This window comes from Malaya genurostris, chromosome 1, assembly GCF_030247185.1.
Source record: "Malaya genurostris strain Urasoe2022 chromosome 1, Malgen_1.1, whole genome shotgun sequence".
Taxonomy (NCBI): domain Eukaryota; kingdom Metazoa; phylum Arthropoda; class Insecta; order Diptera; family Culicidae; genus Malaya; species Malaya genurostris.
In genome coordinates, this window is record NC_080570.1 from 118,720,816 (window position 1) to 118,738,465 (window position 17,650).

General features: G+C 37.3%; 1 protein-coding gene across 10 annotated transcripts in view; it reads right to left on the reverse strand.

Moving 5' to 3' along the window:
• LOC131425588 (PH and SEC7 domain-containing protein) overlaps positions 1–17,650 on the reverse strand; it is a 196,275-nt gene that overhangs the window by 70,180 nt on the left and 108,445 nt on the right. Inside the window, exon 1 of one of the 10 annotated variants that reach the window (XM_058587599.1) lies at positions 2,260–2,317. The exons of the other annotated variants lie outside the window; for them this stretch is intronic. The gene's annotated coding sequence lies outside the window, so the exon portion shown is untranslated. Of the gene's footprint in view, positions 1–2,259; positions 2,318–17,650 lie in introns of those variants that run through there. 10 annotated transcript variants of the gene reach the window in all.

Sequence of the window (17,650 nt, forward strand, 5' to 3'; positions counted from 1 at the left end):
AAGCACCATTTTTTATATTAATGAAACTTTGCCCCAAGACAGACAGTTATGTTCCATACTAACCGTCCCAATATTTCTAGAAGCCTATCTTTAAGGCACGATTTTTTTTAATTAAAACATTTTCTTATCGAATTCTGATAGCTTTTTTTGCAAATATCGATAGAGTATTCTGTGAAGTCTCCCCGCCAAATTGAGTTTCATTGAATTATAATTTTCAGTTCAGTTTAGTTTTCGACAAAAAGACTGTGAAAAAAATTCTTTTTGACAAGAACTTTTGTTCCCCTAAAAATGTCCATATTGAATCGTTTGAACGGTTGGTAGGGAACATAATTATCTATATTGGGACAAAATTCCATCAAAATAAGAAATGGTGTTTTTTTCTGTAAATCGATTTATTTCAGTGTAAAATTCAATTCAAGGATTTTTCTCAGTTAAACTGCTCCACCCCAAACATATGATGAATCAATACTGTACCGGCTTGTGGAGAGAACGGTGACTTTTATTGAGAGTACAAATTAATACGGTTCGTTTTTTCGATGTAAAAAATGGATTTATTTAAAAATACAAAGAATTTACAAATTAATCAAAGTATTGCTAGTTACTACTTTATCCCACCTCTCAGGTAATTTTCGAATTCCATCTAGAAAAAATATCTCGTCTTTTGCGGTGATCTTAGTAGGATGCCAATTTACGATTTCTGCGAAAAAAGTAAACCAATGATCAGTCAGATCGTTCTACAAACGTCGGAACAACCAGTAATCAGAAAGAGCAATGTCAGGAGAATACGGTGGGTGCGACAGCAAAGTCCCACCTGAGCATTTCCAAATATTTTTACACGACTTTTGCGACTTTATCATGTATTTGCTGTTCTTCTCGTAATGCACGCCTCAAACGCATCGACTACTGCTTGTTGAGACACATCCAATGATACTGATATTCGCATATGATGCGCTTCAACTGCACTTTTATTACAATTAAAACAAAAAACTAAAACTTCCCGCAAATGCTGCTTAGTTAACACAAAATTGCTCATAATTAACACAGTGAAAAACAAGGTTTGGAAAAAAAAAACTTGAAGCAATATGAACTGAATATTAATGATAGATATCTCACCTCTTGAAACTATCGACATCAGCTTTTACTTTTCCATATTCATAACAAGCAGAGCCATCTTTTAAAAAAGGACCGAATAAATTTGTACTCCCAATATATTCAACCAGTAGAATTGCATTAGTTCGTGTGAAGCGAAGAATCCTAGAGCGAAGTTGATTGAGGTGAGTTGGAAACCAATTTACGATTTCTGCAAAGAAGTAAACCGTCAGATCGTGGTGCATCCGTCGGAACAATTAGTAATTAGATAGAGCAATGTCAGGAGAATACGACGGGCTATCCATACAAGTCAATCTTGTATCACCAACACCCCGACAGAAGTGATTCCAATCGTACTTACCAGGCATACTACCGAAGTAACCATATCCCAGGAATAACTCGACATTTTTACATAAAATTTACACTCTAATAAAGAATAATAACCAATAGTTTTTCTTCACTCAACGTGTGAAAAAAAGAAATGAAAATCTGCGTTTACTCCTGCTCCCCTTAAAGAATCACGAAATCAAGATAGAATCTGGCTTACCGTATAACCGTATAACACTTATCGGACGATGACTGCTGATAAGAAACACACTAAACTATTAATCAATTAGCAATGATTGGTTGAGCTCTCCGATTTCAACCTGTCTATTACGGCAATTATTACCAGCTTCATATAATGAACGTCTGTGCAATTTATATGTCATGATACTATCGAAAAACCGACAAGCTCGTCCCGTTCCCCGTTGCAAACCCCCCACACACACACTCTTTCTCACTTCCTGCCGCAAATGCTGGAATGCTCGATGGGCGGTAGTCCTCTTATCGATGGCGACGATAAGCCCTGTAGGTTGGAATATAGTACAGCAATAATTGCTGTAGTCTTTCAAGTGAAATCAACAACAACACACACACAATCCCCGATTACCGTTCGTTTCGTTGCCAAATCATTATTGTTGTTGTACGGTCTATTCAGCGACGTACCAAGCCGTTTTTGAGAGGGGCTGTTAAACCAGAAGCGGGAAATGTTAAACCAGAACACAAAAAAAGGATCAACGACGATGATTCATTGTGATACAATCCTTTCGAATGGGTATCATTTTCAAACAATGTGTCTGTGTGACTGTGCGACTGTGTATGTTTATCCTTAGTGATCAATTAGCTTACTTCGGTGGGGGCGTCTCTTTGTGCGTTCAACCTTGTGCAGTAAAAGCCTTCGATGGAAATCGGACTAGGATTCGTCTCTAAAACAAATATTTACTATCACAAAACAATATATTTTCACTAGAAGTTGCCGCTCGACTCAACTGTCGTCCACAAACACACACGCACACAGAAATTGGCGATGTTTTATTTGTTCGACTTCGACCTACATCATTTAATTTGGCCTAGCTCTAATTTTATCACCGTTTGTTAGGCCGCAGAAGCAATCCTCAATCCACAGCTACTAAATTGCATTTAGCGACTCTATCATCACCATTGTTTATTATAGCAAAAGCATCGTCGTCGTCGTCGAGTGGCTATTTTTCGCTCATCGCTAAAATGCATCACAATATTCCAGAAAATTTCATTTAAAACGTTCGACCACACCACGGATGCTAATTGAATTTGCCATGGCCACTAATAAAATCAAGACGGAAGTTGGTTCTTGACTCTTCAGTTTTGTCTTTGCCGGACGGACGGACACTTTGAAACAACACACACCGAACCGCACTGAGACTCTGCGTAGTTGCTTGGCAAAGAAGGGGGGCCTAGAAAGGAACGCTTTTCGCTAACTGAGGCGACGATGACAACGAAACAAACTGTGTTTATGGTTTGGTTGGCACCCAGAAAAATTCGAACAGAAAGATTGTAATTGTTGGGACTTGGACATCCAATGAAAAACAAAAATCTAATCTGACACAACCATGCGTATTCAACCGCAGAACGGAACCATTAAAAAAAAATATTCCTTTTTCTAACCAATTGATTTTCAATCAATTTCTACCATGCACGGGAAGCTTTCCTTTCGCAGGATCCAAAGAATAGATCATGCGTGACTATTTTATATGGTGTATATTCGTGACGTAAAACGAGAGAAGGCCATCAAACGCGATGGCTATTGTTATATACTGTTTTTTGAACGACGACGACGATGATTCGAACGCGGTGCGTAAGCTCGCGGGAAATATTCTCGAACAGCTCCTTCTACTCTGTACACCACCAACAGCAGGCAGCAGCCCCTCAGAAGAGACCTTGACAGCTTGACGGCTGCCGTGCCGCGTCGTCGTCGTCGTCGTGTTGGGCAAAAATAGTTTTGGCGCAGCAGTCCGATTTGGCGAACTTTGCCAATGCCAGCACCGATGGCGTCGCTATGAATGGACTGCGGAGAGAGATCATCGGACAGGAAACATCGGTCGATACGGACACGGACACCGGGGGGTTGTTTGGTTTCGTTTGTTCGTCGACGGGTTGCTCCGAATCGAGCACGGCGGAAAGCACATCGCATTCGCACGTCAATTGCTAGTCACTTTTCGTTATATTTTGCACGGTATAAATGTCGGATCCAGTGCCAAAATAAACATAATTAAACTTGAAAATGGAGCATGAATAAACAATAAACTTATAAAATTTGTACGATACTCGTTGAACACTAGTGAGGCAGAATCACGATTCCGATTCCGAGCCAACAATATTACCGTACACATTCAGAAGAGAAAGCTAGCTTGTATTTACTGAACTTCAATTCAACCGAATTAAAAATTAATCAGCATTTGCTGTATCACAACGGATTTTTCTGTGGCCTAAATTGACTTCTGTCAACATTCATTTTGATTTCCTTAGAACAGAATTTCAAACAACGAATATATTCTCGAAACGGACTTGACAAATACAATTTAGAATGCAATGCATCCAAAATGACGGCTTCTAGGGTTGTTACGAAAATCACCTTAACAAGCTGTACCGAATCGCACGGAACTATTCAAAACGAATACTACTCCGGCTATTGCTCCTTACCATAGAATATCCTTCAATTTGAGCTTATCATATACATGTATATCGTCCCGGGTTGGCGGTTAAATGCATAGGGCGCTGGTCTTTCAAACCAGTTGTCGTATGTTCGAGCCCCGACCTGGAAGGATTCGTAGTGTCAGTAGGATCGTAGCACTAGCCATGCACTGGTTCTGTACACTCTGAATCGCCTGCGAAGTCTATTGAAACAGAAGGTCAAATTCCACTACAGGCATGTAATACCAAGGCTTTGCTTTATATACAGATTCAACCATGCATGGGGAACCAAAAACCCGGATACGTAGTTGCGTCAATGCGGGACAGTTACATATCAGATGCTAGGAAGTACGCAATCGCACTTACACTATTCACAAATCACGATGATAGTTGAGTTTGCAATATCCCTTCAGAGCTCTGACCATAATCTTGAAATTACGATATTTAATAATTTAATTTACGATTTATTAATTTTTAGTTGATTTGACGTAAAGCCGCCTCACGAGTCCCATACCCAAACATCTTCTCTGTTTATCAGAAAACAAACACCAGTCTTCTCGCTCTATACCTAGGATTTAGACCATGTTTGACGTACGCTTCACCATACCCAGTCGTGTGTTAGAGCTGTGTCTACCACAAGGCTTAGGGTGGCGAAATGAAAAGGAATGTATCGAAAATAAGCTATCCACAAATTTTTCATTCAAATTAAAAAACGATATTTTATTCAAACTAAAAATTGATCCTTCATTGTACGACGTTGAACTTTAGCATAATGCAAACCGGATGAAATTTAATGCCGTTTTTCATTGAAAAACACTGGTGGCGTGGATTGCTCTGATTTTGCACTTTCGAGCAGAAATGCTATATTTTAACGGTGTTTCATTGCCATTTCTGCTCGAAAGTGCAAAACCAGAGCAATCCACGCCACCAGTGTTTCTCAATAAAAAACGCCATAAGTTATTTCTTCAAGAATTTTCGAACTTTAGATCGAACACTCTTCATCAAGCTCCGGACAAGTGTTGCATCGCATTTTTTGGACGCTTGAGCCCCAATTTGTTTGAACTTCTGCATGTTCCCAGCTGCCTTACCAGTCTTCTTGAAGACCCTCTTCACGATTGCCCAGTAACGTTCGATAGGTCGAAGCTGAGGGCAATTTGGTGGATTGATATTTTTTTCAACGAAATTTATACCATTTTCCGCAAGCCAATTGAGAGTGGTTTTGGCATAGTGAGCCGACGCTAAATCCTGCCAAAACAGTGGAGGTGTACTGTGCTTCTTATATAAAGGTAGCAATCTCTCCTGGAGACACTCAGATCGATAGATTTCTGCATTCATAGTTCCGGTAGTGTAAAAAATGGTTGACTTTAAACCACAGGAACATATTGCTTGCCATACCAGTACCTTTCGACCGAATTTCTTCACTTGAATCGACCTGTCCGCATCGTTCACATCCTTCTCAACGACGACAGTAAAGTAAAGGAAAGGTTTTTGAGTTTTCCTTTACATAAGTCTCATCGTCCATCAAAACGCATGCATCCGGACACTGCTTAAGATGCGAATACAATTTCCGGGCCCTTGTTGCTGCTCGCTTCTTCTGTTCTACACTTTTTTTTCGAGATTTTCTGCTTCTTGTAGGTCTTCATGTGATTTCACCTTTTGATACGCTGGATCATTCCGACACTCGTTCCTGCTTTTTTTTTTGCCAAATCACGTATTGACATTGATTTGTTCTTCATGATTAGAGATACCACTTTTTGGTCCAGTTTCGGGTTGGAAGAACCGGGTTTTCTGCCTCTTTCTGGTAGCTCATCCAAAGAATAGTGTTCCCCAAACTTATTAATGATGGTTTTAACACTGGCATGATGAATTCCAAACCGCTTCGCCAATTTTCGCATAGTAATACCCTTCTCACTTAGCCATGTGTCCAGAACCTTAATTTCCACTTTCTTTTCAATACGCGACATTTTGAAAACGCAAAATTTCAACCGCACAAACAAGTAAACAAACGAAAGCTGACAGCCAAACGCACAGCATGCTGTGATTTGAGCATAAAAAACCATCACAAATACATACGTACAATGCAAATGTATGTGGATAGCTTATTTTCGATACACTTCTTAGCGCGTATGCACGGAATGAATAAGAACACAGGTTCGAGTCCTATCCCTGAGCGTTTATTTTTCCAAAAAATCACCTTTTCTGTAAGTTTTTCATTCATATTTCCACTCAGTAATTGCAAAAACTGACATTTTCAGATTTATATCTGGTAAAAATACTGTTATCTGAGCACAAGTTTACAAGCTACGCCAGTAGCTGGCATGTTTGGATGCTACCCAAAAACGAATCCTGCTCTTTATCCAACTAGTTAATAGTGATAAAGCAGGATCTTTCATTCGTGGTACCAGCTCTAGCCAACTCGTCCATGATAGTTGATGTCTAACAATTTCCAGCATCCAAATTTTCAAACGGCGGGTGAAATCCCAACTTCATCATCCATCTTATGAGATCACGTCTCGTAGGATGAAGATGCAATAGTTACATTTCTCAAGCAAACTTACTCTGCTACACTTCTTTTATAGTTCGATCTCTACAAGCACGCCTACAGGTTGATGCAATCTACAGCCTCTGACAAAATAATCCACCAAATTGCAGTAGCAAGTCAAAAGACTTGGTTTCAGTGGATCGTTGCTAAATTGACTCGAGTCGTATCTAATTGGTCGCGAAATGTCAGTGAAAATCGGAGACTTAAAATTACACTGCCTTTCGCTGTCAACTCTGGAGTCCCTCAAGACAGTCACTTAGGACCATTCCTATGTTTACTCTACCTCAATGATCTCAACTTCATATTGAAATGCCACAAACTATCCTCCGCAGACGACTTCAAGCTATTTTATTTAGTTAAATGTCAAGAAGACACTGTTCAACGCTATTTGTCGGTTACGTCACTTCTACGATAAAAGTTTTTGTGACCTAGCCTTATACCTTATGATCAAAAACCGGAATTTTCATATTAAAATTCCCGCGCTTGTCCAATCGGTAAACTTTTATTCTCGCATATCGTACGATTAGTTTTTGTTTGGCGTCTATACAAAGAAGTTAAAAAAATTTCGTGCGGCGATTTTTATAATGGATGAAAATTTAGAACAACGTGCGTGCATCAAATTCCGAAACGTTGAAAATGTTAGAAAAGGCCTTTGGTGAATCGTGTCTAGGAAAAACACAGGCATACGAGTTGTATAAACGCTTTAAAGGTGGTCGTACAAGCTTGGATCATGATGAGATCCCTGGCCGCCCAACAACATCTGTTACTGAAGAAAACATTGAATCGGCGAAGCAAATCGTGTTGCAAAATCGTTCTGTACCGATTAGAGAGATTTCTGTGTTGTCGGGCATCTCTTATGGATCAGCCAAACACATTTTAACTGATGTTTTGGGTTTGAAACGCGTCGCTTCTCGGCTGGTGCCAAAAAAGCTGAATTTCATTCAATGCGCCAGCTCACACAGCGTTGGTTGCGTCGCAGTTTTTGGCCAAAAACTCAACCAATATCATCAACCAAGCACCGTACTCTCCAGATATGGCCCCGTGTGACTTTTTCCTCTTCCCCAGATTGCCATTGCGGAGAACGCGTTTTGAGACCATAGAGACCATAAAAGAGAATTCGCTGCGTGAACTAAAGGCCATACCTTCGGCGGCCTATAAAACTTGTATGGAAAATTGGATCAAGCGTTGGCATGCATGTATTGTCGCAGGAGAAGAGTACTTTGAAGGCGATAATAAAGAAATTTATTAAAAATTGAAATTTTGCGTTTTTTTTAATAAAATTCCGGTTCTTTTTTATCATAAGGTACTTCAGAGTTGCGATGTCTTCAAGACAAATGATCAGTGTCAAAGAAGCTTTCTTTAGATACAGACAGTATTAGGGTGGTTCTTATCATTAGGGTGGTCCGATAGTTATTTTCCGAACGTGTTGAGATAGATTGGTGTCTTTGGACATTTTGTAGAGCAAATTAAAACAACATTTTTTCGTGAATGATGCATTCAGATAGCGCTTTTGAATTGAAACATTTTTTCATTTTGAAAATGTTATATTTGAAGTTGAGGCAAACGAAAAAAGAATTGTTTTTCTAGAATTTTATAGAGAATGCATTCAAGAATGTTCATTAAAAAAAATGGCGGAGGAGATATTAAAAAAAAAATTGTGTTCAAACATTAATTGAAAATCGCAACCAATTTTTGTCAAATAGATGTATACCGAGGTCGATTTTTTTTTGCGCGGTACGTAAGCCTGAGAATCTGTCGCAGTGTCGTCGTTTCGGTGAATGAACCTTAGAAAAACTGGACGAAGATCCGAATTTTTGATTGAACGGATAAGTCAATAAGCAAAATTGCCGTAGGTGATGCGCTTAGCAACCTGAAGCAATACAATATCTTCCAATGCATTCCGAAAAAGGCACTGTTCGGTGCGATTTCTGGTCCGGGGGAAATAATTAACCCATACTTCTTCGAAGATAACACTGAGAACAACGCTGTCGTCAATGGTGTTCGTTATCGAAAGATGATTTCCGATTTTTTATTTATTAAACATAACCGATCTGAATTTTGTTGACATGTGGTCTCAACAGTACGGTGCCACATGCCACACAGCACGCGAATCGATGAACTTATTGCAAAATGCATTTTTATCAAATTCAATTCATCTCTCGTTTCGGATCAGTGAATTGGACGTCTAGATCGAGCGATTTGACCCAATTGGACTATTTTTTTGGGGGTAAGTCAAATCTCTTGCTTATGTTGATGAACTAGCATCGACTTAAGCACCAGCCGATATGCTTGAAAAAGTTACTCCAAATTGGACTTCTCGTATGGATCACCTAAAACGTAGTCGTAGTCAACATTTACATGAAATTATCTTCAAAAAGTTAATGGCTAGGTTTGACTTTATTGTTTTCAATAAAGGTTATATACTTTTTGATAATGTTTCTGTGTGTTTTTGAACAAGGAACCAAACGTTTTAACAATCACCCTTTCTATACCCGATGTGCCAGTTAATAATTCGTGATTTTTTCAAGAGAAACAGGATTTAGTTCACCGTTGAAACTATTGCATCACTTTGTGCTGTCACGTTCCAAAAAATCATTGCTGTTTTGTCAATTGCAAGTTAGTGTCATAAACATTTAGCGAAGTAAACATGTCGAAATTCCTGTCAAGTAAAAAGCATTTGCAGAGATTTCATTCATTTGCTTTGAAAAAAAAAATTTGATGATGTCGAAATGCAAGATTTATTGAACGACCCAAACTCAAAAACAAACGGCGACGAGGTTGAACGTTACTCGTCATGGCAATTTCTGAAAAAGATTCAGAAGGTTCAGAAATTGTGCTTTCACAGTTTACAACTAAGAATCTGTACCGGATCGTGACAGGAAGTGCGAAATGGATTTTGAGAATTCTAAGCGCAGAAAATCATGATTTTGCCGGAAATCAAAATTTTCTTAGAACATCAACCGCAAACCCTAATCGCCTCGGAAAGAAAACGATGCTGTGCATTTGGTAGGTTCAAAAAGGTGTCTTGTTCTACGAGCTTCTCAAACCAGGAGAAACTGTTAATACATATCCGACAGCTAATGATAAAATTTAATCAAACATTGTTCGAAAAACGACCAGAATGTCGCAGAAGACATGGGAAAGTAGTTTTGCAGTACGACAACTCTCCCGTACACACCGCAAAAGCAATCAAAAACATCATTTCTGAACATAGATGGGACCTTTTGCCCCATCTGCCATACTACCCCGATTTGACCCCCTCCGACTATGATTTGTTTCAATCAACTTGTTAATCAACTGTGGCAGTGATGACAAGCTGGATGAGCTTGATCAGAATCTCTCAACAGCCAACAAACTAAACGGTCATTTTCAGGGCATTCAAAACTCTTAAAGAACAATATTTGTAGCTATATTTCGTATAGAATATACGTATAGCCCTTAAAATGTTCGAAACATATTGGGATTAATTCAAAATTATGGAAATTGAGCGTAATAATTGTACATCAGCTTCACTAGTCTCAGGACAAGCGGATGCGAAATATTCACTAAGAAAAAGTATAATTTCTTCTTTCATTTTGGGTGTCGTATACTATGAACTAGGTCTAAGTAATTTCTCCCGGAAATTTTTAGAACTGATTTTAGAAGTAAATTTCTATTTGACCGACCCTGTGCATTGAACGACGGTTATACTGAACGCTCAACGGCTTCCCTGTCGCTCTGCTGGTGACATCTACTGGCTAATTGAATTATCCAGTTGATGGAGCGTTGGTTATGAAACACATTTTCGGGGCTGGAAGATGATGGATGCGATTGGAGTTGGAGGAGGGCCAAGAAGTATATTGCGATCCTGAATTGAGTTGACAAGGCGTGTGTACGCGGCGTGACATGATGTAGAGTTTAATAATAATTTGATGAGTTAACGATTTGGGAAACGTTGGTGACAGCGTTTCCTTCCGAAGCAATCGTAGTGTTGAACGCATGAGTTGGTTCAATGATTTAATCGGTAGCAATATTTAAACAGCAAGTCATTAGAATAAATTACGCAGAACATTCCTGTGCTAAAAATGTGCAAAACAATGCATAAAATTCTGCTGCATTTACATCTGGTTTTGCACATATTAAGTGAAATTCATTCGCTTTGATCTAAGGATACTTCCCATCCGGTTCCATCGCCACAAACAGGGAAACTCTCTGCGAAGATGAATATTCATGACAGTAAAAACTTGATGGCGGTTCCGGTTGCTTTTATTTCATCACCGGGCTGTTAATCCCTCTTCTACAGCCGGAAATATAAGTTGCATTTTGGTATATTTTGTTTTGAATTCGCGTCCATTTCATCGATAGAAAATTCGGTACTGTTCGAAGTAAAATCATAATAGCCAACAGAGCGTGCAATCGATTGGCCCAGTTTAACGGCGACTGTTGTAAATTTTCCGGCATTCCCGGTCGCACTTCTGGCGTGGAACGTGCTACTGTTTGTGCTTGATTGCATTAGCGAGTCGTTCGTCCCTCGTCGTTACTATAATCCTATAATTTTAGTAGTAATTGATATAATATGTACACTGAATTTTAACTTTTTTTTTACAATTACAATAGTAGCAATAGAATATCGATCGTTAAAACACTTCTAAACAGTTTTGGAAGAGCTTCACTGAGGTAAAATTCAGATCTGTAAGTATGTTCCAATTCGTGGTACTGCTCTGTCAGTGAGCTACCCTGGAAATGCAATGATACAACTAAGGGGAACGGGTATAGCGTGATGGGTAAGTCGATGCCTTTCACGCAGCCCACCTGGGTTCGATTTCCAACCCCGCACATAGGATCAGAAAGTTTTTCTGGCCCGAAGAGGTGAATGACCTTAAGAATGAAGCCTCTATAATCAAAACAAAAAAAATGTATCTAAATTGCTCTCGAGTTTCGGAGAGAGTTACTACTCATTTCTTCTGTTAAACATGTCTTTGGAAGGTGTGAGAATTTACATGAGGGATATGATCTACAGTTTCTCGAAACTGCAACCAACGTTGATATTGTGACACGTAACTTTTAGATGAACATTGGGAAACATACATCCGACTGAATGTTGAAGCTTGGCCTGGTTATAAATGTGTGTCATAGTATATAATAGATAAAGAAGAAATTGTGACGTTGGGCTCCCAGATGACCATCGACAATGATATTTCGAGAATTCGCCCTAGGAAGAGTCTCACCTGGGTAAACACATTTTGGTGTGTAGCCTTTCCGAAGAAGGAAGTGGTGCTTTAAATTGCACGCTTTTTAAAGATCAACTAGGGTCGGTTACATACTTGGATCTATAATAAAAGTATCAAACTTCTAATAAAACAGTCTCATCTTATTTTGGAAATTTGTTGGCTAACCTGAATGGCAATTTTAAGCTTCAACATACGCAATATGCATTTTTGGCACTCCTGCTTGCACATCTTGTTTGTCATGAAAACGTGTTTTTTATCCGCAGCTGCAAATATCTCGCAAGATCAGATTATTTCTTGCGAATTTAACAGTTAAAAAGTATTTGAATTTGCAAGGGACATCATCTGGGCCAATGCTCTTTCGGAACCAGGAAAGATAATCTGGTATGCTCAAAATCAACCTATTGGGTCATAAACTAACCATACCTGCCTAATTGAAGAACTATTTGAATGTATTTAGGCTGTTTTTTCCGTGTCATGTATAAAAACACGTTCCTGAAAATGAAATTTTCATACTTCAACCTGTAATTTCGGAACCGGAAGTCGTAAGGATTATATGGAATAGTAGACCATTCATTTGAACCTATGTTAGTGAAAAATTGAATAAGCGGTCTCCGAGAAAATCGAGTACACTTTTTTAGTTCATTTTGCACGTTTTTGACCATAACTTCGGAACCAGGAGTCGGATCCGGATCAAATTCAATAGCAGGCTATTTGAATCTGAGTTGAAGAAAATCGGGTAAGCTGTTTCTGAGATAATTGAGTGCTTTTTTTTTACTTTTTATTTTGCACATTTTATCCCGTTACTCCCGAACTGGTAGTCCGATCCGGGTAAAATTAAATAGCAACATATGGGACCAAAGACCTTTCATTTGAATTTAAGTTTGTGAAAATCGGTCCAACACACACACACACAAACACACACACAGAGAGAGAGAGAGATTTTGCGTACTCGACGAACTAAGCTACAGCTAATGATTCTAAGCTATTTTTGTGTTTAGGATATTGTCTTAAGATCGTCAGTATAATAGGTTAACAACGAAACAACGCTCTCGTTCGACACGTCAGTTAAGATGTTGCAATTCGAATCTAAACCAAAGTGTTCTTTTGTTTGAAATTGGTCCAGTAGGTGCTCAAAAGTTGAAAACAAAGACGTAGTCCTACGTCAAAACATTGAAATAAATTTATCTAAATGGCATATACGGACTCGGTCTTTTGCCTTTCAGAAAATTTATTTACTATTTTAATGTATTTTAACATAAACCCTAGACTGATTTTTATTACCTCAGACATGTTCCTTCCAAAAACAAATGACCCATTCAGTTATATCAGGCGCGTATACAAGGGGAAGTATTAGGGGTTCAAACTCTTCCCGAAACGTAAAACAATATTTATGTTATGAAAACTCTTTTCTATAAAATAAATATAACGAATTTCGCGAGAAATCGATTGGTTGTCCCAAAAAGTCACTTTGCCTACATTGTTTTTTTTTCAAAATTGATCCAGACTGTCTTTTGAAAATGGCTAAACATTTTTAACATATTTTTTCCAAAGAGTTAACGAAAATAATAAATCCTACAAAATGTGTTATATTATTATCTTTACGTTTCGTCTTAGACTCGTCAGTGCAAAGCAGTTCAAATTGAACTGCTTAGTGCTAAACTCGGCAGCTCAATTTGAACCGCTAAGTTAAGTAAAGTTACGTCTGCTTAGCGGTTCAAACTGAACTGTCGAGTTTAGCACTAAGAAGTTCAATTTGAACTGCTCTACACTGACGAGTTTAAGACGAAACGTAAAGATAGTGAAATTGGTTATGTGCCCTAGCACAAAATAAGGTTAACCCCTAAGTGTTATACTAGTTATTTTCACAAAATCAGTCAAATTTTTCAATAAAAAACTGAACAAATTCTTATTATTATTATTATACTGAGAAAATTGATTTGAAAAATTCTAAATCGATTTACAAAACAAAACCGTTATTGTTTTTGATAAATTTTTGTCTCAAGATGGGTGTTTAGTTCCCTACCACCGATCATACATTGCAAGATGGACACATTTAAGGAAAAAAGAATTTCAAACAAAAACTATTTCTTGTCTGAGCTGAATTTTAATTCAAATAAAGAATGGATCTTTTTTGCAATTTTACTTCATAATTTTAAGATCGTTTTTTCTATGTAATATTCGATTAATAAATTTTTCAGTATTTTCATTTGAAAATAACTTATTTTGAAAATATAAACACAACAATTATTATAGCGCAGGATTGGTCATTTTTCTACTGTATTTGCAAAAAAATGGTAAAAATTTCTAGTCTTTTCAAAAGATAGTCTAGATAAATTTTGGAAAAATAGTGTGAACAAAATGGCTATATGCTATAAATTGAGATTCATTGAATTCTTGGATGATAATGACTTTCAGTTTAGTTTAGTTTTCAATAAAAAGACACTGTATTTTTTTTATTCAAATAAAACATGATTTTTTTTTGTTAACTTATTTTAAACTTTTAAACTATCGACGATATGGAAGGTTTTTTATTGTAAAATTGGACTAGTTTTGTGAAAATCATTAGTATAATACCTTTTATAGACATTTTTTGTCAATTATTTGAAAAACAAATCTCATTCAAATCTGAGAAAATTTTGCCAACTGCGAATATGATTTACGTGAAATTCGTCATATTTAAGTCAATTATAAAATTAATAATTTTCCACAAACGATTTTATCCAAAAATTTTTCAAGTAATTATATCTTGTTCTGAAACCCCATCTGAATTTTTTTTGGGTACGCGTCTGAGTCATATACATTAAAAAACCTTTTTTAATCCACCTAGTGGTGTAATAATGCCTTTCTCATATTACCTATATTTTCAAAAATATCACTAAAAGATTCTATGAAGAAATTATTTTTGTCTTTCTCATATAGAAAGGCTATGCAATCACTGTGAAAATCGACTTTTTAACCGAGGCCCTGAGGGCCGAATGTCATATACCATTCGACTCAGCTCAACGAACTGAGCAAATGTCTGTGTGTGTGTATGTAACAAAAATATGCACTCACTTTTCTCGGAGACGGCTGAACCGATTTCCACAAAGATTCAAATGAAAGGTCTCGTGGTCCCATTGCCTTCTATTGAATTTCATTCCGATCCGACTTCCGGAGATATAGGATGATATGTACCAATAAAATGGAAAAAATATGCACTCACTCGGAGATAACTTCACAAACTAAGATTCAAATAAAAGGTCTTACGGTTCCATAGCCTGTTATTGAATTTCATTTGGATCCGACTTCCGGTTTCGGAGTTACCTGGCAATATGTGAAAATTAGAGAAAAAGTGTGCACTCAATTTACTCTGAAACGGCTCAACCAGTTTTAACAAACTAGGATTCAAATGAAAGGTCTTAGTTTCCTGAAAAATTGAAGAACCTTTTATCCAAATCCGACTTCCGGCTCCGGACCTAAAGTGTGATAAGTGGAAAATTACCAATTTCATTAGTATTTTTCACGAACAATGGTCAAAAACAGGTTCAAATCCCATAAAACTGACTGATTGATAAATTCTTCTAGTTTGCAGAGCTTGTTAGTTTGTGGGCATACAAACTTAATTCGGCACTACTGGCCCCCTCTTTTCCTGTTCTGGAAGCATCGAAAGTGGTGAAAAAAAACTCCGAAAAAAAGAATTTACTTAGATTTCTCTGCGATGCTTGAACCGATTTTCCTAAATCTTGATTTAAATTAAAGCTCATATTATCTTTAAAGGTACTGTGAAATTTCATCCAGATACGACTTCCGGTTCCGCAGTTACAGGGCGGTATCAAAGTTTTAAAATCGCCATATGTGTACAATATATACAACAATATAGAATATGTACAACACCAGTACGCGGAGAAACGATGGAAGAAGAAAACACAAAACGAACGATGCGTGCTTTGTTCTATTTCGTACACGCTATAAAGAAAACGAAACGGTTACGGATGTCTGCTACAAGTGTGTGATGTTAGTAAAACAAGGGTAGGTAAACAGGATAAATAGGATTTGTAGAATTTGTTAGATTAAGTTCTAACGAAATTTCCTATTTCTATTCAATGAACAATTGTTTTTACAAATTCCACAGTAATATTTATGATGTTATAAGTAATATGAGAAAGGCATCATTACACCACTAGGTGGATTAAAACAGGTTCTCAATCTTGATTTAAATAAGAAACTTTCTTTGGGTATAAACTAACATAACCTTTTCAATTTGTAAACAGTTATGTGAAGTTAATAAGATTTTTTTTATTTTGCATCGTCGCACTAAATGATTCAATACACTTTACCCTATAGATCTGGAACCGGAAGTCGGACCAGGATGAAACTGATCAGCAGCCTATGAAACTATAGGAACTTTTATTTGAGCCTGTTTGTGGAAATCGATCAAATTATCTCTGAGAAAATTGAGTGAGTACCGCTTTAGATTTTTTGACTGCTATTTCCGGTCAGAAGTACCAGAACTTGGAACCAGTATAGCCGAAGTCGGTTCGTTTAGTAAGTAACTAATATAGCCTACAAATTTAATCAGTTAAATCTAGAAGAACCTTATCCCTTTTTGCATCGTGCCATCTAAATGACGGTGTGCAATTTTAAACACACTTTACCCGATGAACTGTGTCGAATGATATAAAACACTTAGCGCTCTGGATCAATTTTCACTAGAAAGGCAATAAATGTATATATAAGTATTGACGGCTTTCTCAGTCCCAAATCACTAGGCAAACGATTTAATTCTTAAATTGTCCGACGTTTCGGCCATTTTTGATGACCTTTTTCAAGGGAAATTTAATCAATTCGTTTTTGTCGAGTACGTTGATTGCCAACGTAAAAACGTTAAAATTGTTGAACTTCTTAACGTTGGCAATAAACGTACTCGACAAAAACGAATTGACTAAATTTCCCTTAAAAAAGGTTATCAAAAACGGCCGAAACGTCGGGCAATTTAAGAATCAAATCGTTTGCCTAGTGATTTTGGACTAAGAAAGCCGTCAATACTTATATAAACTCATCTTCCAGTCGTTACAACCATCAAGCAATAAATGTACTTTTATAGAAAAGCATTGTTATCATGATTTTGGCAGATACAAATTGAATTTGTTAATTAGAAATTTATCTTTTTTTCACCTCAAAAATATAATTTTAATGTGGCAAACCTGCACGCTATACGAAATTGAACAAAGCACGCTATGAATGGAGCCAAGCCGCACGTAACGAAACCGTAAGCGTACCAGTTTTGCATCATCATTTTGAATTTGAATGTTTCGACACTCATCGCCCTATAATTTCGGAACCGGAAGTCGGATCTGGATGAAATTGCATAGTATCCTTAAAGACAATAAGAGCTTCAATTTGAATCGTGATTTGTAAAAATCAGTTTATCCGTTGCTGGGAAATCCAAGTAAGTTCCGTGTTTTTGAAGCTTTTCTTCACTATTATCGGTGCTTTCAGAAGCGGAAACCGGGGACTAGTAGTCCCAAAGTAGTTTTATATATGCCCTAACCAACAAAATCTGCCAACTAGAAGAATTTAGCAGTAAGTTTTATGAAAATGTGCACCTCGTTTCACCATCGATTGTGAAAAAATACTCATGAAATTGACAATTTTCACAAATCGCACTGTAATACCGGAACCGGAAGTCTGATTCGGATCAACTTTTCGGGAACATTTTAAAGAATTTTAGGAGCTTTCATTTGCTTCTTAGTTTGTGATAATCGGTTGAGAAATTTACGAGAAAATTGATTGCCCATTTTTGAATAAATTTGAACATATTTCCTTATAATTCCGGAAC